The following is a 23,872-nucleotide window of genomic DNA, read 5'->3' on the forward strand; positions in this document are numbered from 1 at the left end:
ATTATGTGGACTTCTTGCACATATTTCCATGGACTACTATATAAGGAATGTTTGTTGAGCCTTGGAGTAGCACCCTAACCTCTTACTCTATTCTTGGCATGTATGGTGTTGGTTTATGTGCATCCAACCACCTAGGGCACACACATCGAGGTTGTCCCACTCTCTTGTGATGCACTTATTCCTATGTTTCTTGTGAAGCGAATCATTTATTCCTTGGAGAGAGAGTGCTTGTACTCATTCACAGATATCTTGTGTCATTTATGGATATATTAAGGGTTCAACCCCTCATTCAGGTAGAGTGTTCTCATACATTATGGTTATTGCACATGTTTTTTTAAGGCCTCTACTAGAGCAACCCCCATATTTTATCTTATTTCACACATGTGGAGGTAATAGGCAGATATGTTGACTTGTTATAGAACTAAGCCCTAGCCATTCTCCCTTTGCATTGTTGATTGATACCTATTCTTGTGGGGTTCTCCACCTTAAGGAGTGATGTGGCACATTTTAGAGGCTCCTTAGAGGGGGGAAGCATTGGAAGACTTAGCTATGATTTCATTATTGAGCAAAGTGTTGTCATTGATGTCAAAGGTTAGTCATTCAAGTCAACCCCAAGGAGAATGTTGAACAGGTTGCTAGGTGATAGTCAATCACGTGAAAGTGAATACAAGCTTAGGGGGAGTTGAATGTATGATCCAATAGCCTATCTTTGAAGGTATGTTGTCTGCAAGTAACTATCTCAAATGCCCTTGCAAAGAATGTAATTGGATAGTTCTCTCAGAGACCTTTCCAATGGTATATGACACTTAGTCAAACTCCCAAGGATTAATGAGAAAACCACTGTTGAAGTGAAGGTGGGTTTGACTGAAAGAGAAGGATTCAAAGAATTTGGGGGCATCCGAGCAATCTAGGGTGCAAGCAAGTTAGCGTGTGGCTAAAAGAGTCAAATACCGGATTCATTTGGACTAATCCAGGATATCTGAGCAATCCAGGGAGCAAGCAAGTTGGTGCGCGACAGAAAGAGCCGGATTTTGTCATTCTGACCTATCCGGGCACATCCGAGTATCTAGGAGCTACGCAAAGTAGCAAATTAACAAAACACCCAGATCTTAACTCTATTCGACATTTTAAGGATCAAGGTTCCAATAAAGTGTGGTTTCGCAGAGGAAAGTGTAACCTGACCTCCGAATCTTTTGAAAGAATGATAAAGAAATACACAAGAAATTGACAAGATACTAGATTTCCTCGGACTAGTGATGATGTGGTAGAGATGAGAGGTGGCAACTATGGATTGACTGACGTGATGACTTGGCAACCAAGCTAGCTAGCTAATGTGGCAGGGAGAAGTGCATACAAGTATCCGAGCCTCAGGGCATGGGAGCAGATATGCCATTTTTTCTAAACACTCAAATCTGGCTTTTTCAAAAATAAATCGACGTGGACCCCAAACCAATGCAAGGACAACAATGACAGATGGCATAATAATGACGTGGCATATGACATGGTGCCAGATGGCAATGACATGGCACACTAATGGCATGACATGTGGCAAGTGGAATTGGCCTTATTGGGTGGTCAGGCGGCCTATTTCCAAGTGACATGCAGCATCATCCAAAGGGTGCCATAGGGCACAATGATGTCAGCATGATGATGTGGTAGAGAGACCAAACAGAGCTAAGGTGGCAAAATGTGTGCGGCTGAGAGGACAAGTGTTAGGGCTCTTATATGTTTTGGTGTCATGTACACAAAACAACAAAACGCAAACCCCCCCTCCATTAACCGTTGTGCATACAAGGGACCCCGCAATGAAATAGGTTGTTGGATCCAAGCAGTTGGAGATCTCTTTGTGGTGCGCTTTGAGGAAAATGCATGGGAATCGGGCACAAATACGACAAATTGCAGACCACCCCCCCCCCTCATTAAACATCGTACAAGCAAGGGGACCCAGTAATGAACCTCGGTCATTGATCAAACATAAGTGAAATTAATCGATGGCCAGTCGATGTGACCAGTGACCAGTGACCAGCAAAAGAACAGGTGGTGCTGAACAACAGGGTGAAGCAGCAGGCAAAGGGATGTGGAGACCAGACAATAGCTGAGGTGTGGCAGCATAATGTGGCAAAGGTTTTAGCAGCGAGAGGTGTATTTGGGCATCTGGGTCTCCGGGCATTTTGTACAAATGTCGTAACTTACAATCACCTAGATACCAAATTGAACGAGAAAGGTAATAAGCGCTTTTTGGCTTAAGCCATTGGTCCCGACTCTAGGTCATATGGGGCAGAGCACTAAAGTTTGAGGGGCAGCGAAAATAAAAATTGTCCTTTTGAGCACCAAATTCAGAAAAAAACATTAAAGGTTGTTAGTTGCAAGGTTTGTTGTGGCCACGAATAAAATCGAAGCCAAGGCAGCATGACAATTGGGAACCAGCACTGACAATTCAGTCTTGATTATCTTGTTGGAGAAACGAAGAGACTAGCGAATTTCAAACAAACAGCGTGAACCTAAAGCAATTTGACTTCTAATGACTGTGAAGGCGAAAAGACGCAGTTGACTGAGAGGGAAAGAAGAAGAAGAAATAAATATAAGTTGAAGTTCCTAACTGAAAATGTATGAAGATAATTGAAGAGAGAACCTGTGTAGTGAACGATGTTAAACAAATGTAAGGGGTTTCCATGCATGATGAGAGAGAGAACTATTGGTTCGAACTGTATGTGAAGAAGAGAGTTATGCACATGACTTGGTCTAATTGATTCAGTCAAACGACTTGTTCTAGTTGATACCGTCAATGTGTAAATTACCATGAGCATATACCATGGACTGATACCCATGGTAAATGATGGAGAGAGTTATAAAAGAAAAGAAAATCAATGAAGGAATGTTGGTTGTCCCAATGGAGAAATGAAGAAGCTGAATTTCTGATAGGGCCGAATTTGTGAAAGAACTAAGACTATCAAAGGTTCTGTTGATGGAAAATAGAGGTTGAGTAGGAGAAACAATGGGTTGTTGCTGCAAAAAACAAGAAAACGATGACAATCGAGAGAGTCTGAAGACTGTTTAAAAAGGTTGAGTTAAGAAGAAGAGCCCACAACAGATTTGTCTCTAGATTTGAGGTCTGAGATGCTACTGATTGGTAAAATAAGCAGATCTGAGTAATGATATCACATTTAAGATTGCAGAGCAAGAGTTGCCAGAACATGTCTGAGAAGTTGTGATCAGATCTGGAACTGAAGGAAGAGTTCCTGAGCAAACCTGAAGAGTTGTAACCAGATCTGAGTGTAAGGAGAGAGTCGCAGAAGACAGACAGAGTTAAAATCAAAATTATAGATGAACTGAGTATAATGGTAGTGTAGTAAGATATTTGGCTTAGTGAGAATTAAAGCAATGAGAGCAGCAAATACAAATATCAAGTTTAACGTGACAGAGTACTTGTGGATCTGAGTTTAAAAATGGATAAAAAATGGACCTGCTAGGTTCTGCAAGTTGGTACCTGCACATTAGGGAGTTGGTACTTACTTCAGGTCGGTGTATGTAAAACAAGTGGGGGTTGGTGCCTCCTAAAAGTGAGTGCTTTCAAATCAGGGAGTGGGTACTTTCTTTTAGTTGGTGCCAGTAAACATAATGTAGTAGCAGGTTGGAGCTTGCATTTGCATAAATAACTAAAACAAGATTGGTGATTTTTTCCCTTTATGGGTTTCCACGTACATCTGGTGTCTCTGTGTGTTACATATGTGTATGTTGTTGTGTGATTCATGAATTGTTTACATGGTTGATTGTTAAATGAATTGAAAATTTGTTTATTGCTAATAATTGTTAAAATTCGCCATAATACTGATTGAAGCAGAGAACTTATGAACGCAGAAATAGATATGCAAATATTTATTAATAATTAGATAAATTACAGATGATGATGTTTACAATGGGTTGCCTGGCTTATATACCGCCATGGGCACCCTTTGGGAAAGGGCATGATCTTATGATCATGCCCTTTCATCTAATTAAACCTAGAATTAAATAATAACCTAAAATTAACTAATTTTTTACATAACATTGCCTTCCTCTCGAAAGAATGCTTTGTCCTCAAAGCATACGTAACGACGGATGTTGTTGACAAAATGCTTCATTCTCCCATGAAGCGTTTTCTTCGGCAAGTCTTTCCACTTGATTATATATTCCAAAATGATCAAAGTCACACATTGTAAAAGGTCTTGGATTAATCTCTCAATTTCCGTTTTTTGGAGATGTGGATATCGGTATGGCTTGATGTTGACAAGGTCTGACTCTGTTTTAACTTCTGTTCTACGCTCAATTTCCGTATTAGGCGGCATCTTCATAGGTAGGTCTTGAATCTCTGGTGATTCTTCTCTGGTCATATTTGCAGATATCATTTCTAATTGGTGACATTGTACTACATAAGTAGGTGCTCCTTTTCGACTCAGCTTCATCATCTGGGATGATGATGTAACTTGATTTTCTGGTGGTTGGAATCCGTGTAGCTTGTACTTCTGACCTCCCCATTTGAATTTTATAAATTGTACTTGATGGTTGGCGGCATAAGTACCTAAAGTTCGTAGCCATTGGATACCTAAGACTACATCTACTCCTCCTAACGGTACTGTGAAAAACGGAGACTCTAAACTGAAGTCTTGAATCTGCAATTTAACCTTATGGCATTTTCCCACCTTTTCAATCTTTTTACCGTTAGCTATCATCACTTTCATGTTTGGTAAGAGAAATGAAAATATATTGAGTCTCTTTGCCACGGTTGCATCTAAAAAATTGTGTGTGCTTCCAGAGTCGATGAGAACCACTACGTTGTTCTTCTTTATGTGTCCTTTTAACTTTAAACTCTGAGGTTGTGATATACCTGTCATAGCTGATAATGACACTTGCGGAATACTTCCGTCATCCAATTCTGGTGAGAATTCTGGGGCGTCTTCTGTGTCTTCTATGTCATAATCTTCATTGTTTGAATCATTGGTTGCTTCACAATTATATAGGTTCTTTGGTTCTTTTCCTTTAGCACATCTATGTTTGGGGTCCCACTTCTCACCACAGCGTTTACATTTACCCTCTTTTATCCTTTGCATTTCCACATTAGATTTTTCATCTTCATGACGATGTGGTGGAACATATCTTGTATTATTTGAGTCCACATACTGGGGTATCCTTCGTCTTGCATAAGCTTTTTCCGCTGTTGACCAAAATATTGGTTCGGATTTCTTTTCGGCTGTTTTTGCTTTTCGTCTTGCTACTTCTATAGATGTAATGTCATGCATCTCAAGTTCTGCTTGTAAATGGGTTTTGAGTCCCGAGATGTATGACTGAATTAGACGAGATTCTGATAACCCAGGTACTCGTGTTACTAAGGTCTCCCATTCTTGAGTGTATTCATCCACACTTCCTTTTTGTCGTAATTTGATGAGTTTTGAAAAGAACTCTTCTTCCTTTACACCTTGGAATCTTTTGAAGAATGCATCTTTAAATCTCCTCCAGCTAATGACGTGTGTTGTCTTTTTCCACCACATATACCAGTTATATGCTTCTCCCTCCATTTTCATGGATGCATGTCTGAGCTTTTCGTCATCGTCAGTGATGTCATATATCTCAAAGTATTCTTCTGCTTTATTTATCCATGCAACATTGTTTTTTTCGTTCCCATCGAATTTAGGCATCTCAACCTTTACCCTCTTCTGGTATGTGGCTAATGGTTGAGCAAAAAAAGGGTGTTGATTATTAAGGGTATCCCAAAGTTGCTTGTTTGTAAAGGCAGTGTTACTTGCTTCTTGGTGGGGTGCCGTTGATTTTCTTGGAGATTCAACCTTTTCATGAGAATTTGTTGACTTTGTTGAATCTGATGAGAGATGTTCTTGATTTTCTTCACCATCTTTTAATAGCTCTTCGGGTGTACAATTCGACTTTTTACACAGACTTTTCAGCATTGTTAAGACTTCTCTGAAATTTACTCCTGTTTGGACATGTTGACTTTCCATCTTTATCTCTATTAGATTTGTCGTATCTTCAAGATTTTTGATTTTGTCCGCTTGCTCCCCAAGCTTGCTCTCGACTTCATTTAATCTTTTACTGACCTCGTCGTGGTTGTTATTTATCTTTTGCTCTGCATCCAACAACCTTTTTTGGAAATCCGCCATTGTCATTGTCGACATTGAGCGGGTTTGCAGAGGCGTGTATTTATTTGCCAGCTAAAATATTTTTCGAAATAATTAAATTAATTAATTTAATTATTTGACAAGTTAGTTATTTTTTTTTAAATTAATTAAATTATGTATATAATATATAATATGATTATGTATATATGTTACTTCACGTTATATATATATAAATAAATGTTATATATATACTTGACTATATATAACTTTTTAATTAATTAAATTAATTTTAATTAATTAAATTATACGTATTATATATAATATATAATATAATTATATATATGTTATATATTATATATAAATTAACGTGTATATGTTTCACGTTATATAAATATACAAATAAATGTTATACGCTATGTGTATATTTGATAGTTTCCCTGACCGTCACGTTCGCTGGTGGGGTCGCCTCCTTAGAGCAGAGAACCTTTGAGTCCCGATAACACTTCGAACCAGAGAACTTTTGAGCAGATAACACTTCGAACGAAATAAAAAAAAGATTGGCAACTGGTCAACAGAGCGAATAGTTGCGTATATTTTTCTAGCCGTCGATGTTGGAGGCGGAGAAAACCGCTACAGGTGGGGGCGTCAGCAATAGAAAATGTGGTTAACAAACTGACAGCGTCGATAGTGCTGAACAGCCCGCTACACAGTGGTTGGAAACGCAGTGTGAGCACAGCAGTGGACGGAAGGGCAGAAAGGCGATGGTTCGAAAAGTTTAATTGGGGGTCACACCGTTTGACTCCCAATCAACACAAAGTGGGCAGGTCTGATTATGATAGGGTTTATGACAAGAGTGCCAGTGGTTTAGCGCCGGGACGTATGATGCAGGGACGGACTGAGACAAGTCGATAATACAGTTGCAACAGAGACTTGGACTGTGGACGAGACGATTGGGACGAAGTTCGCAGACAGACAAGCGTAGAGGAAGAATGGTGTTGGACGTTGATTCAGTGGAGGAGAGCGGAAAGAGATGTGTTGTTCAATGATTGTTGGGAGGACGTAAGCCACGCGACAGAAAAAGATGGGGTTACATACCGGATAGGAAGCAACAGAGCGACAAGGAGCAACGGATCGATTAAGAAGGACAGATGGTGAGTGAAACACAGTGAGTGAAACTAGCACAGGGAGGATTCGATGGCTCTGATTACCAGATGAAGCAGAGAACTTATGAACGCAGAAATAGATATGCAAATATTTATTAATAATTAGATAAATTACAGATGATGATGTTTACAATGGGTTGCCTGGCTTATATACCGCCATGGGCACCCTTTGGGAAAGGGCATGATCTTATGATCGTGCCCTTTCATCTAATTAAACCTAGAATTAAATAATAACCTAAAATTAACTAATTTTTTACATAACACTGATTCACCCCCCTCTCAATATTATCCTAGCTTCCAACATTGATGGAGGCTTTTACATGGTCAAATCCCCAAAAGTTCAAGGAGGGTGTTTTGTCCAAGATAAGGACAAGTGGCATCCCCATTGTCTAGTACATTTCACTTGCTTATTTTATTGTTAGGGGTTTTGACTTGTCAATTGCTACGAGGATATTGTTTGTTTACTCCTCCCCGGGAGAAATTTAGGATCTAACATTGGATATATTATTTTGTTGGAGGAGGTTTTGATCTCTTATGGAGTGCTCCTCCTTAGGAAGTGATGAGGCACATTTTTAGAGGCTATTGTAATGTCCTAAGGTAATTTTAGCCCTTAGGGTTCTATGTTTGTCTAGGGTTACAATAAATCAACAAGATTATACAACAGCTGTACTCATTCATTCAACATCAGATATCATTCAAATAGCACAAATGTTAAATGAAGTTAGAGGAGGAAGGAGTGTTGGAAATGTAACTAGGTTCAGTCTTCATTAATGTATTTGAGTCATTGTGTAATGTACTTGTCAAAAGAATAAAGAAAAAAAAAAATATTATTGTACCAATGACTTCTTAAAGCATGGGTTTCATGCTTGGGTCATCAATATATTAGTGAAAGTCCCCATTGTGGACTCCTAGGATTAATATTGAGTCAATAGAGTCATTGTACATTTAAAAAGACCCTTCTTGGGCTTTGAAATCATGTAAAAAGGTTTATTAATGAGTCAAATATAATTTATTTAACCTCCACACCAAGTCGGCCTAAGGGACACCAATTCGACCTCACTTGGAGCCTATAAATAAAACGAGATCGAATTCATTTGGAGCATATCATCTCAAGCAAGTTCAATATCTTTAGTGAAGCTGGAAAAGTGTGAAGTGGGTCAAAGAAGTCTAAAGGAAGTACAAGTTGGGTCAAGTCTAAGGAGAAGGAAGAAATCGAAGTTTTGGTGCTAATCTCTCTCTCTCTTTTGTGCCCTAGTTTGGGAGATTGAAGTCTTGCAAGTGTTGCTGCCAATTGTCGTCTGATGTCGTAAGTTGCTGCATAGTCGAAGTTGTTGGGGTGGAAGTACTGCTGCAAAAAAGTCGAAGATCTAGAAGGGTTGACTTGGTGTGGAGGGAAGGTTTGGTCTATGTCTAGGTTGAAGAGTCTCAAAGAATACTATTGAAGGAAGAGAATTTTTGACTTGGTTTTCCCCTCAAGGGGGGTTTTTCCATGGCATAGTGCCTACATCTTGTGTCTTGTGTTTTTGTGATCGTCATACACACATAATATGGTAATTGCTTGATGAAACATAAGATAATAAAGATGTAAAAGAAGCCAACATAACTCACAAGTAATTATCAAGTAAAAGGAATCAAACCCTAATCTACTTGCATTGATTTCTCAACATGGTATCAGAGATAAGGTCAAGGAAAGTTGAAGATCACTTTGTTGGCATGGATTCTCCCTCTTTGATAAACTACATGAGAATAGGTATCAACACTACCGAACGCTGGATCAAGAAGGTCATCTACTACTTATTCAACAAGGTCAAAAGTCAAGGGTTATTGGTTGCTCTTACAATTTCTCTTAGTGATGACAATGCATGGATCATTGATAGTGGAGCATCAAGGCACATGACAAGAGAAAGTAAACAACTTCATACACTATCAAAGGAGCCATCTTCTCATGCAATGGAATTGGGTGACAACAAAAGCTATGTTGTTAAAGGCCTAGGATCAACATCGTTGAAGCTAGAAAATGGATCGAAGTTGCACCTCAACAACATACTATATGTTCCAAGTTTGAAAAAGAATTTGCTTTCTATTTCTTGTTTAGAAGATAAAGGGGATATAGATTTGCATTTGTTGATGGAAAAGCATTGGTTTAGGGAAAAGACTCTAGCATTGATAAAGGTAGGGTTATTGGGGTTCGTGAAGGAAGCCTTTATAGAGTTATTACACCACCTCCTCAAGCTTTGGTTCATATGGAGATCAATCCCATTGAGCTATGGCATAGGAGGTATGGTCATCTACATTATAAGGTCATCCCTACTCTTAGTCAATTGGTTCATGGCATCCCCAATATGAAGTTAGATCATGAAGGTGTATGCAAGGGATGCTCTTTGGGAAAACATACAAGAAAGCCATTTCCGAATAGTGAAACTAGGTCTAAAGAGATATTAGACCTCATTCATTTTGATGTGTGTGGGCCCATATCTAACAAATCACTTGGAGGTCATCTCTACTATGTAACATTCATTGATTACCATTCTAGAAAGACATGGCTCTACCTTCTCAAAACAAAAGATGAAGTATTTGAAAAGTTCAAGGAGTATACGTCCGAAGTGGAAACCCTAACCGAAAGAAAGATAAAAACTCTATGGTCCGACAATGGTGGGGAATACACTTCTAAGGAATTGATTGCATATTGTAAGGATGCAGGAATTAAGAGGGAGCTCATTGTTCCCTATTATCCCAAACAAAATTGAGTGGCCAAAAGGAAGAATAGATCAATTGAAGAAGGCATTCGAACAATGCTCCTTGATCTAGACCTACCAAAATTCTTATGGGAAGAAGCAGCAATGACATCCGTGTACATTCAAAATAGAAGTCATCATTGAAGTCTTAATAATATAACACCCGAAGAAGTATTCATAGGAAAGAAGCCAAGTGTGGATCACCTCTAAACCTTCGAAAGTCTAGCATACATCCATGTTCCAAAGGATAGGCGAAAGAAGTTGGATTCTACAAGTATCAAGGGAATATTCATTGGATATAGTCTCTCCTCAAAAGCATATAGAATATACATTAAGGAAGGAAGGCATATCGAAGTAAGCAAGGATGTCATATTCGATGAAAATCAAGCCTACAAGAAATCAAAGGACATTCCTATTGATTCTGATGACAAAGAAGTTCCAATATTTGAAGAAGAAGAAGATCATCATGAAAACCCTACTACAAATCAAGAAGGGCCAAGTGAGTCTATTCAATTTGTGGTCTTCCCAACCACAAGGAAAAGACCAAATTCGCTAAAAGCTACATTAGAAGATGTTGAAGGACATGAAGTTGCGAAAGGAACCTTCAGGGAAAGTAAAAGACCAAAGAGATACTCTGGTTATGCTGCATATATGACGAAGTTAATTGAAGCGGAACCATCTACATTCAAGGAAGTTGCTCATCAAGAGGTTTGGAAGAAAACGATGCAGGAAGAATATCAATCCATTAAGAAGAATGGGGTTTAGGAAATTGTTCCTAGACCTAATGACAAATCGGTTGTCACCTCCAAATGGATCTATAAGATCAAACAGGTTGTTGATGTAAGTATAGACAAGTACAAAGCTAGACTCATTGCAAGGGGTTTCTCTCAAAAGGAAGCCATTGATTATGAAGAAACCTTTGCACCCATAGCAAGGTACACTACCATTAGAGATCTTTGGTTTCATTGATTGCTACAATGGGTTGGAATATCCATCAAATGGATGTGAAGACTGCATTTCTGAATGGGACCATTGATGAGGAAGTGTATATCGAACAACCCGAAGGCTTTGAAGTTAATGGTAGGGACTCTCATGTTTGTAGACTCAAGAAGGCCCAATATGGTTTGAAACAAGCACCCAGGGCATGGTATACAAGAATGGATGTATATCTACTCATAATTGGGTTCATAAAGAGTTCTGTCGATCCAAATCTCTACATCAAGGTCGTGAATAATGAGCCCATCATTATTCTACTATATGTCGATTATCTATTCATCACAGGTGTGGAGCGAAGAATTCAAGAATGCAAGAAGATGTTGGCAGTAGATTTCGAAATGAAGGATTTGGGACTAATGCACGATTACCTGGGTCTAGAAGTATGGCAGAAACATGGGGAGATATAATTGGGGCAAGGAAAGTACATCATCTAGTTGTTGCAGAAATTCGGGATGATGGATTCCAAGCCGATGACTACTCCTATGATCACCAATCTCAAGAAGTTGAGGGACTTTGACTCTAGTCTTGTGGATCCTACCTCCTATCGTCAGTTGGTGGGCTCCATAATGTATCTAGTAAATACTAGGCTAGATCTTTGTTTTGCAGTAAACATTCTTAGTCAGTTTCAGTTGGAGCCTGGTCATGATCACTGGATAGCTGCCAAACACATATTGAGGTATCTTTGTAGCACTGTACATCACTGCCTGAAGTATGATAGTAAGGAAGTCAAGCTAATTGGCTTCACAGATTCTGATTGGAGTGGCAGTGAGACCGATGGAAGGAGCACTACCAAAGGATGTTTTAGTCTGGGAGCTGCTATGATCTCATGGATGAGTAGAAAGCAAGATCATGTTGCTTTAAGTAGCGCTGAGGCAGAATATGTGGCTGCATGTGAAGTAGGAAAGGAGGTTGTTTGGTTAAGGAAGCTTGTGACAAATTTGTTCGAGAAGTCTCTAGGTCCAACTGTGATTAATTGTGACAATCAAACTTGTATCAAGATGTACTGAGATCTCGTGTTTCATGATAGAATGAATCATATCAACAATAAATTCCACTTTATTAGGAACTTGGTGCAAGATGGGATCGTGAAGTTGGAGTATGTCTCAACAGATGAACAGGTAGCAGACATAATAACAAAGCCTCTTCCTAATAAGAAATTTGAATATCTAAGTAGCATGCTTTGTTTAGTAGATATTGCTTATTGTATTGATGATAAGAGATTGGAAGAGATTTGTTGAGGCTTTGCGAGTGAAGCGTTGCCTAGGAGGACATATGGCCAGCACTTTGTGTTGATGTCTAGGTCCCAAAGTAGGGAGGGTGGCATTGGTCGTAAAGCTCTAACCTCGGATACTCACCCAGGTCCCTGTGTTGGTGGTTAGCAAGTAAGCCTCATGGTACCTAGAGAGGCTGAAAGCTTGAGTCCACAGTAGTCCCACTTGGATAGATTGCTCTAGTCAGGAATCTAGTCTGTGGCATTGCAGTGCCTAAATTGTTGAGAGACCAATGGATAGATTGCCCTGGTCAAGAATCTAGTCCATGGCATTGCGGTGCCTAAACTCTCATTGTTCATATAGTTTGAGATCTTCCATTATATTTGTATATTATGAATACCTCCATAGTTAAGAGGGAGTGTTGGAAAATGTAACTAGGTTCGGTCTTCATTAATGTATTTGAGCCATCATGTAATGTACTTGTCAAAAGAATTTTTATTATTATATCAATGACTTATTAAAGCATGGGTTTCATGCTTGGGTCATCATTATATTAGTCAAAGTCCCCATTGTGGACTCCTAGGATTAATATTGAGTCAATAGAGTCATGTACATTTAAAGAGACCCTTCTTGGGCTTTGGAATCGTGTAAAAAGGTTTATTATTGAGTCAAATATAATTTTTGTAACCTCCACACCAAGTCGACCTAAGGGACACCAATTCGACCTCACTTGGAGCCTATAAATAAAAGGAGATCGAATTCATTTGGAGCATATCATCTCAAGCAAGATCGATATCTCTAGTGAAGATGGAAAAGTGCGAAGTGGGTCAAAGAAATCTAAAGGAAGTGCGAGTTGGGTCAAGTTTAAGGAGAAGGAAGATCGAGTCTTCCAAGTGTTGTTGTTGCCAGTTGCTACCTGATGTTGTAAGTTGCTGCATAGTCGAAATTGCTTGGGTGGAAGTACTGCCACAAAGGGGTCAAAGATCTGGAAGGGCTTACTTGGTGTGGAGGGAAGGCTTGATCTATGTCTAGGTTGAAGAGTCTCATAAAATACTATTGAAGGAGGAGAATTTTTGACAGGGTTTTCCCCTCGAGGTGGGTTTTGCCCTGGTATAGTGCCTACATCTTGTGTCTTATGTTTTTGTGATCGTCATACACACATAATATGGTAATTGCTTGATGAAGTTAAGATAATAAAGAAATAAAAGAAGCCAACATAACTCACAAGTAATTATCAAGTAAGAGGAATCAAACCCTAATCTAGTTGCATTGATTTTTCAACAAGAGGTCTGCCATATTTAGCAGGTGCACTAAATTTGGAGGGACCCACAAGTGGGGCTAAGGCACAGATTTCACTTTTTCTCATCATTTTGACTTTAAAAAAAAAAGTATCTTATAGTCAAAAAGTGAAACGATCTCAGCCATCCATTGAGATTTAATCTCAACCATTCGTGGAAAATGGTGGGCCCAAATCGACTTCAAGGACGGAAAAGGGTGCAGATTCAGCTCATTATGCACTAGAGACTTGGTGGCGGGAGGGGCAATAAGAAGAGAACACTTCAAGCTAGGGTTTCAGCGAATTAAAAGCTTCAAATTAGCACAGATATAGGAAGAAATAGAGATTACAGCATCAGATCTTTTCCAACCATCACAAACTTCAACTAGGTTGTATTCAGTGCGCAAAGGAGGTCGTGTTCAAGCCATATAAAGTTGTACAATTTCATACAGTGCACAAACTTATTGGGCCGAGAGGTTGTGAGAAGGTGTGTCAGCGTGTTGAGGAATTTGCGAAAACAAGGGAAGCTTTACCTCCATTGTAAAAAAATTCTAAACGATATTTTTGCTCAAGCGCCTTAATAGAAGCCACCAAGTTTGCACGTTTTCCCCAGTAGGGGTTTCCTAGGTAAACCATTGTGTATTGTTTTTTAGTGTGTGCTTGTCTTCATCCATTCCTTTCGTTTTCCGCTGCGTGCAAGTTGGAAAACTCAGCTTATTCGTGAGTTAGAAGTTAAAGTCCAGATTTTCATTATTTCTGTGGTTAAAATTCACAGATTAGTTAGCTAGGTTTTAGAAAACAAACAACAATGATTTCCATAGTAATAAAGATCTGTAATAGCAATATGATTCTTCAACAAACACAATAAGTTAGGGCAGGTTGCCCAATGAAACAGTGGATTCCTCAATAATCCACAATATAATTCTAATTCCAAGATCAAATTTCAGCTCTTCCACTACTCCAAATTCTACTGTGACTATACCAATTACAATTCATTGCCTAATATCTAGTAGCAAACAACACACAAATGACAACTCACTATGTGAAGCCCTTGGCTATTGTCATGGTATGTGTTGTTCCAATGAGGACTGATTATTGTTGTAGAGATTGGAACTCCTTGTTCTTTCCTCCAACAATTTACAAAATTTCTCTATTATTGACTCGTCACATTAACCAGAATTAGGGTTGACCACAGTTGGATTTCACTAGCTCACTGTTGTTGAAGATGGTTGTTTGAACTTTCAACTAAATGTAGAAGGCCCTAATCCGTTTTTGATCCATGGAATCTGAGTTGTCCCCTAAAAATAGCCGCAAAAATGGACTGTAATAGGGCTCGGATATCTTCCCTAAGGATACCCGCACCCCAAGCAAGGTAATTGCTAACCTCAAGATGGCCTAGTTAGGCTCGTTGTATTGAACAATGCCCCAAAAATGGTTGGTTAAACAAACAGTTATAGTAGTGATTCAGTAGTCCTTTCTAAGGCTAGTCCTAGCCATAGAAGGCTAGTCGCTAACCAGATGTGCCTAGATATACTTTTTGTTCCAAACAGAGTTGTAATGATGTCCTACTTTGCACCTTCGATTGCACAAGAACCTTTGAACCTCAGATGAAAGGTAGAGCCACGAATCCTCTACATAAACCTTCTTTGATGTGTCAAACAATAATTGATCGACCAGAGGTAGAAGAGTGTTTACCAGATAAGTGTTCAAGAAGATGCTTAACTAGGGTGGAGTCTTTCACCACCAAAATTAGATAGAAGCTAGCTAGGGTGGGATCACCAGCGCCGAAACTAGATAGGAAAAAAGGGGTCTTAAAACCCTTGGAGCCTCAAGCTCAAAGAAAACAGAGATAATCAATCCAATTCAATGAATGATAAAATGATCTTCACTATCTCATATTTATAGATTCTTCATGAGGGGTTTCTCTTCCTTAATGTAATGTGAGGGGTTCATGTGTAACCCCCAATTTGGGCTTTTTTGCCCCAGCTACCCCAAACTTCACACAATGTTGACCCAAAACATTAGATAATGGGTTTCCCCCTTTATCAATGACTATAGCTTATGAGGTTGAATACGCTACTCCGTCCTCCCTTGGGCAATTAATCCATAGAGGACATTACAGTGCCCCCTTTCCGACATTGCTATCCCCAAGTAATGGCCAACCTGGGTGCTGCGAAATTTATCTTCCTATCTTCAAGAATAAGGACCTCCCTCGATTGGACATCCTTGTCTTGTGAGTTGTCTAGAGGGGACCATGATCGGATGGTACATGCAACCCATCATCTGAACTAACACCATCTTTTGTCATTATACAAGCAGATTCCTTGAACAGGGAAAATCCAAAAAAAATTGCAAATCCACTCTTCTTTCACTTTGCTAATATCTTTTGCCTGAGGGTAGGGTGCCTCTGAAGCAACATGATGCTACCTAAAATACAAACACATGGCTTCCCTCAGGGAGACTTCTGTGGAATTATCTCTAGAGGTATCTTCAGTATCTTTTGACAAACAAGGGAAGTTGAGGAAGTCTTAAATCTGGCAACTGTTTCCACTATTTTGGGGGTAGCACTAGTAATTCGTTAGGGACTCTATTCAAAAGGAAAAGGTTGCCCAAAGTCCCAATGTAGATCACCTTCCAAGGGTCACTTACTACAGAGCTTAGGAATATTGTAGACAGATGCAACTTTGAATTGCTTATTGGTAATGACTTGAAAAGAAATGTGTAAAGAAGTCGATGTAGTGTAAGCCCCATTGCTCAAAGGTAGTGCAACACCATTCTCCCTACCTAGTAGCTGTGTAAAGCACTTGAGTTGTTGTTGAGTTGCATCTATGCTCTTTGCAAATGGAAAATTTATGGAGCTTGGAGTCTTAAGTTCATGTAACCATCCATACTTCCATTTGTCACATGGTAATTTTGAGGAAGAAGAAATATTTGTTTCTCCTGAAAGAAGCCATATTTCATGTCCTGACCTCCTTGCTCCTTCAGAGACTTATTGTTTAGTATTCATCAAATCCATTATATCAGTTCTTAAAGGCATTTTTAAGGGTGACATTTTTAATCTTGCAAGACTTTTTGGAATTTTGATGATTCTTCAATGTCCGATAAAGTATCCCCGTCAAGGATAAACAATTTTGTTGGTGCAAAAGGAAAACTTGTCCCAAGTATTTTCTTTCTTGGATCTAGCAAAGCATTCAATCCTGTAGCAAAAATAAGTGGTTTGGTTTCCCATGGAGACAACTTGTCCTACCTTTCCTGTGTTGCATGTTCATCTGTTAATTTTAGATAACAATGGTATGTTCTATGCTTAAGAGCAATTTACTTCAATTTTCTTATTAGGCCAATATCAATTTCCAGATTAGCAATCACATTAACATGATAGTAAATGCAGATAGAACATAAATAAAAATAGTAGAAGAGAAGCCAAGACAAGAGGACACAAGATGTGGCGCCAGCCAGGGACAAACCCCAATGTGTGGAAACCTTTTGATCAATTCTTCTTATTAATCTTCAAAAGTTCAACACACAAAGAGAGTACAATATGTAATATTCACTTGCCCAATCAAAGTGAAATTTGTCCAGTCAAACAGCGGCCACATGAAGCCCTAACCAGAAAGTCAACACTGCTCAACAGGGAAGAATTTATCCTCCAAAACAGCTCGGTCAAACCCAGTCAACTCGGCCTCTAACAGTCAACCGAATCAGCCCAAAACAGTCCCAAAAAACTCAGTCAAACTTGATCAACGTTGATTCAAACTTGCAGTCAAACCCTTCTACAGTCAACGTTGGCCAAACAATACAGATTGCCTCGATTTCTGTGCCCAAAAATGCGGCCTGCCTAAACAGAAATAAATCCACAAAAATTGCAGTCAAACAAGGTCAATGTTGCCTAGTCAATGCTGGTCAAACCTCCCTGAAATTCGATCAACGCTGAAACAGAATATTACAGTCTTCTTCGCACGTGTGGAGAGAGAGGCTGCCCAGAAATCCATACTGAATTAGATGAGGAGAGAGAAATGTGTGAGTGATGAGTGTCCAAATGAGGTAGATGCACCTTCTATTTATAAGCAACGTCGAGGATGAATAGACATGTCTTTTGGGCTTCTGAGCCTACATTAGATTATTGGCCGACCTTGACAATTTGTCCATAAACAAAATAAATTCATAATTCCATTTGTACATGTCAGAATGAGATGATCTTTAGATCAATCCTACACCTCTCGGAAAGAGGAATCTAATAAAAATATCAGTTGCATCCTATGAGCTGTCCAAGGTGGAGTTTGGCCCTAGTTGCCAAATTTAACACTCCCTCTTAACCGGAAGAACTCCACCTGCCAAACCATCTGACAATCAGTACCATCCCTGTCATCCCTACTCTGTTGAACCATGAAGAAATGATCAAGAATGTATCATATCATTCTCCACTCACCCAAAGTCAGTCTCCAATAATCGAGAGTGTATCATACTAGTCTCCACTAACCCGAAGTCAATCTCCATTGATCCCAAGTCAATATCAAACATCCTAGCATAGGGAGTACGGTAGTACGCGATGCGTACATTGGTAGTGCTATGGTCCCTATCCTCATTTCCCTACTCATTTGCCAGATAAGAAGTACTTCCCATTAGTCGCAAACTACATGTGTAGGATGTATCAACAGGAGAAGATGAACCACTCATCCTACTCATATGCCATAGGAGAAGGTGAACCAATCATCCTATGCATATCTCAACATGGGGTATCACAGGGGAAGGTGAACCACTCACCTTGTGTATCACGCACCACTAGGGAAAGGTGAACCACTCACCCTATGGTCGCTCATCGCTTCAAGAAGTACCCAAAGCTACCCAAAGCTCCCAGAGCTCAATATCCATCTCATACAGGACCCTCTTATGAGGGTCTCTCCACGACTCCAAGTCATTCATGAAAGGTTAAGAATTTGACCTTCCCCAAGGGCTTCGTAAGAATATATGCGACCTGATCATCAGTCCCAATATGACGTATAGCCTTATTGCTCCTCGTTGTACCATATACTGGATAAAGTGGTACCTAATATCAATATGCTTGGAGCGATCATGAAACACGGGATTCTCAAAAAGACGAATCGCAATTTGGTTGTCGCAATAGATCACGGTGGTATCCAGCAAATGTCCTCAACCAAACAACTTCACAGGAGGCCATACTAGCACCAATGTATCCAGACTCAGCAATGCTCAAAGCAACCGACTTCTGCTTCCTGCTCATCCAATATATTGAAGCAAAACCTAGAGAGAAGCAACATCCAGATGTGCTCTTTCGATCCACCACACTGCCAACCCAGTCAACATCAGAATAACCATGAAGCTTCACATTCCCAGCAGTGTATCTCAATCCATAAGTGATTGTGCCCCAGAGATATCTCAAGAGATTCTTGGCAGCAATCCAGTGTATGTGATGAGGCTCGACCATAAACTGACTCAATGTATTCACTGCAAAACATATGTTTGAATGGGAGTTCACCAAGAACATCAGAGCCCCCACGCGTTGATGATACTCAGAAGGATTTTCCAAATCAAGCCCAACAGCACTTCCGCATAACTTCTTGAAGTTAAGTTCCATCGGAGTAGTCACGGACTTGCAATTCACCATCCCAAATCTTTCAAGTAGCTTCACAATGTATTTTCCTTAAGAAAGGAAAATCTCACCTGCCTTTGGACAAACCTCCAATCCTAGTAAATAATGCATGAGTCCTAGGTCCGTCATCTCGAATTTGGAAGTCAACTCCCTCTTGCATTGATGAATGAGAGGGTCTGCACCTGTCAAAAAAAAATCATCCACATAAAGTACCAAGAGGAGAGGTCTATCATCCTCAACCTTAAAATAAAGGTTTGGATCAGCTTCACTTCTCCTAAATCCCAGCTTCATCAAATAGTTGTCGATCCTCTCATACCAAGCTCGGTGAGCTTGCTTCAACCCATAGAGGGCTTTCTTCAACTTGCAAACATGTGTCTAACAATCTTGAACTTCGAACCCCTTGGATCGTTCTACATAGACTTCCTCCTTAATTGAACCATGTAAGAAGGCGGTCTTGACATCCATCTGATGTAAATTACATCCTTGCGAGGCAGCAAGGGCTCTAATCGAACGAATGGTGGTATATCGAGCAACAGGTGCAAATATCTCATCGTAGTCCACACCTTCCCTTTGAGAGAAGCCTCGAGCACCAAATCAGGCCTTGAACTTTTCAACATTTCCATAAGCTCCATGCTTGATCTTGTAGAGCCATTTCGAGGTGACAACAGATTTGTCCTTGGATCTAGGGACCACATCCTAGACATCATTCTTCATAATCGACTCATACTCTTCGTTCATAGCATCCTTCCAAACTTGGTGCTTCACAGCTTCTTCGAATGTGCAAGGCTCAAATTGAACAATGGTGCTCATGGCAGTTAAGTACCCTTGGTACCTATTCGGCTTCTTACTTTCACGAAATGTCCCCCTTGGTGCAACATGTCTCTCAGCATCTTCGAGAGTTTCCCTAAGCCATGAGGGTCTCCTTTTCGAGGAGGAGGGCTCATGAGGAGGTGGATCAATGGGATCCATTGGTCCTTTAGCATCGGGCATTGGCTCATCCTACGATTCTCCCCGTTTTCTTGAATCTGCTTCTTTGTCCTTCCTTGGAATACGAAGGTTACTAGTCTTCCCAAGGGCAACATCCTCATCGAAGGTGACAATCATGACTTATCTCCATTTATCTTTGACCAGGCACATAGATTCTATATGCCTTGGAAGTTTCATTGTAGCCCACAAATGTTCCTTTCTTCCCAGAAGCATCCAATTTGCTTCTCTTTTCTTTCGGCACATGAAAATATACGGGACTACCAAAAATTCTAAAGTGAGAAACATCAAGTTTCTTACCGGTGAAAACTTCTTCGGGAGTTTTGGAGTCCAATGCTTGATGAGGGCATCTATTTTGAACATACATGACAGTGTTTGCAGCTTTGGCCCATAGAAACTTTGGAAGGCTTTGATCATGAAGCATGGCACAAGTGGCTTCTATAATAGAACAGTTCTTCCTTTCAGCAACACCATTTTGCTCGGGAGTATATGCGGTAGTAGTCTCCCTCTTAATGCCAGCTTCTCTACAATAGTCATTGAACTCATTTGATTCATATTCAGTTCCATTATTGGTCCTCAATATTTTGATCTTCTTCCCAATTTGATTTTCAACCAAAGCTTTGAAAGAACGGAACCATGAGAATACTTTGTCCTTCTTCTTCAAGAAGTAAATCTAAGTCTTGCGAGAGAAATCATCCACAAAGATAGCAAAATATAAATATCCTCCCAAAGAGTTCACGGGCATCATACCAGATAGATCAAAATGAACCAATTGCAATATGTCAGTAGTCTTGCTATCACTTGAGGGGAATGGTCCCCTTGTATGTTTTCCTTCAACACACCCCTGACAAACACCTTCATGTTCTACTTTAAATTTGGGCATACCTGTCACCATCTTCCTCACATTGGGTAGAGCCTTATAATGCAGATGAGCAAACCTTCAAAGCCATAATTCGGATTGAAGTCATGTGTCGCAAGACATAGCTCCCAGTGGACTTCCTCCAACTTTATATAGGCTATCAACCCTGAATCCAAGTGTAAATGCATCTTTGAAATTTGTATTCCACACACATACCTTTCCACCGACGAATGCCACCTTGAATCCTTTGTCCTCTATTTCCGAAATAGATATCAAGTTCTTCTTTAGATCGAGTACATAAAGTACTTCTTGTAGATGAATGGTGTTACCTTGATTAAATTGAAGAATAACATTCCCAACTCCCTTCACAGGATAGGTGGCATTGTCCCCAAGGATAATTTCCAAATTTGTATCCTTTTCGATCAGATTTGAAAGAACTTCCTTATACCCGGTGAAGTGCCTTGAGGCACCACTATCAATCAACCAATTTCCCAAAGTGTCCGGAGGAGATGCAGTAGAGAGTGCAGATATAAGATAAAATTATTTTTGCTTGTTATCAACAACATTAGATTCATCATACCTGGAGTTTCTTGATCTCTTGGAAGGACGACCATTTCCATGACGAGTAGCGAGAGAATTCCTTTTTCCTCTATTGTTGAATTTGCCATTCCTTTGATTGTTGTTGCCCCGGAAATTGTTGTTGTTGTGGTTGTCATCATCATGAGGTGTATCCCTTCTATTAGGACACTCCCTAGCATAGTGGCCAAACTTGTTGCAAATGAATCATCTTCCCTTCCTTCCATTTTTGAAACCCGGTCTTCCTTGACATTGCTTCTTTGAACCTGCATTGTTCCTCTTTTTTGCATGAGCAGAGAATGTAGTAGGATCATTCCTATTTGAAGGCATATCCATTTCCATCATCCTTGTTTCTTCTTGAGAACATCTAATCAACAATTCTTCAAAACTTGGAATCTTGTCATTGTTGAGAATAGTAGTGTTGAACACATGTGATTCAAAGAGTCCTCTAAGGGCAATGAGAGTGAGCTCCCTATCAGCGATAGCTTCTCCAATCGAAAGAAGATCATTTTTTATCTTAGTAATCCTCATGAAATAGGATTGAATAATTTCACCTCTTCCCTTCTTTATGTCCTTCTATTTGTTCTTGAGAAAGATAACTTGGTTTGCATTGCTAGCTTTGAACATGCCAACCAACCTGTCATACATTTCCTTAGATGTGTTTAAATTGAAGATGTATGCAACCAAATGCTTGCTAATAGAATCCCTAATAATCTTCTTTGCTTTGACTTCACCCTTCTTGTACTTTGTCTTCGTGGCAGCCAGAGCATTTGAAGGAGGTTCACAAAACTTTCCCTGCACATAAACCATAACATCCTACTCTTCCAAAGTCAAATCAAGGGACATCTTCCATGCATGATGATCAGACTTATCATTGAGCTTATCATCAGGCTTTAAGTAAGATGCGGAGGCCATTAACTCTTGTCCTTGTTCAACAAATCTCAGTGATTGCTCTTTTCACTCTTGCTTGGGCTCTGTCTTCACCTCAACTCTAATACCATGTTAATTTTAGATAACAATGGTATGTTCTATGCTTAAGAGAAATTTACTTCAATTTTCTTATTAGCCCAATATCAATTTCTAGATTAGCAATCACATTAACACGACAGTAAATGCAGATAGAACATAAATAAACACAGTAGAAGACAAGCCAAGACAAGAGGACACAAGATGTGGCGCCAGCCAGGGACAAACCCCAATGTGGGGAAACCCTTTGATCAATTCTTCTTATTAATCTTCAAAAGTTTAGCAAAGAGAGAGTAGAATATGTAATATTCACTTGCCCAATCAAAGTGAAATTTGTCCAATCAAACAGCAGCCATAGGAAGCCATAACCAGAAAGTCAACGTTGGTCAACAGGGAAGAATTTATCCTCCAAAATAACTCGGTCAAACCTAGTCAACTCGGCCTCTAACAGTCATCCGAATAAGCCCAAAACAGTCCCAAAAACTCAATCAAACTTGGTCAACACTGAGTCAAACCTGAGGTCAAACCCTTCTACAATCAACACTGGTCAAACAGCACGGATTGCCTCAATTTCAGTGCCCAGAAATGCAGCCTGCCCAAACAAAAATAAATCCACAAAAATCGCAGTCAAACAAGGTCAACACTGCCTAGTCAATGCTGGTCAAACCCCCCTGAAACTAGGTCAACGTTGAAACAGAAAATTACAGTCTTCTTCTTCGCACATGTGGAGAGAGAGGCTACCCAGAAATCCTTACCCAATCAGATGAGGAGAGAGAGATGTGTGAGTGATGAGGGTCCAATCAGATATGGAGAGAGAGATGTGTGAGTGATGAGGGTGCAAATGAGGTAGATGCACCTTCTATTTATATCCAACGTTGAGGATCAATAGACGTGTCTTTTGGGCTTCTGAGCCTACATTAGATTGTTGGTCGGCCTTGACAATTTGTCCATAAACAAAATAAATTCATAATTCCATTTGTACATGTCAGAATGAGATGATCTTTAGATCAATCCTACACCTCTCAAAAACAGGAATCCAATAAAAATATCAGTTGCATCAGAGGAGCTGTCCAAGGTGGAGTTTGGCCCTAGTTTCCAAATTCAACATCATCCCATCCTACCTTGAAGGATTCCCATCCTGAATTTGGCAATCTCATAGGATCATTGCCACTTTTCCCAACAACTATTCCAATATACCTTCTTTTAGTAGCATCCTTGGTTTCAACATTCATTTTGAATCGTGTCCCAATAGAAAATGAGTGGTTAAAACTTCTTACATTCTTGTGCTATAGAATCACAATTTTTGTAGGGCCTTCATTGCCTTTACTAGATGCATCCAATATTGTAGTAAAACCTTGTATTGTGACACAAGAAATTTTCATATTTGTAAA

General features: G+C 39.7%; 1 protein-coding gene and 1 pseudogene across 2 annotated transcripts in view; both read right to left on the bottom strand.

The window, feature by feature from the left end:
• LOC149221759 (uncharacterized) overlaps positions 1-23,872 on the bottom strand; it is a 97,421-nt gene that overhangs the window by 55,463 nt on the left and 18,086 nt on the right. The gene's annotated exons all lie outside the window — the stretch shown is intronic.
• Positions 15,731-23,863, bottom strand: LOC149221760 (auxin response factor 2A-like; annotated as a pseudogene).

This window comes from Pinus tabuliformis, chromosome Q (assembly GCF_031772625.1).
Source record: "Pinus tabuliformis cultivar Carrire ecotype Pingquan chromosome Q, CPIR1, whole genome shotgun sequence".
NCBI classification, from domain to species: domain Eukaryota; kingdom Viridiplantae; phylum Streptophyta; class Pinopsida; order Pinales; family Pinaceae; genus Pinus; species Pinus tabuliformis.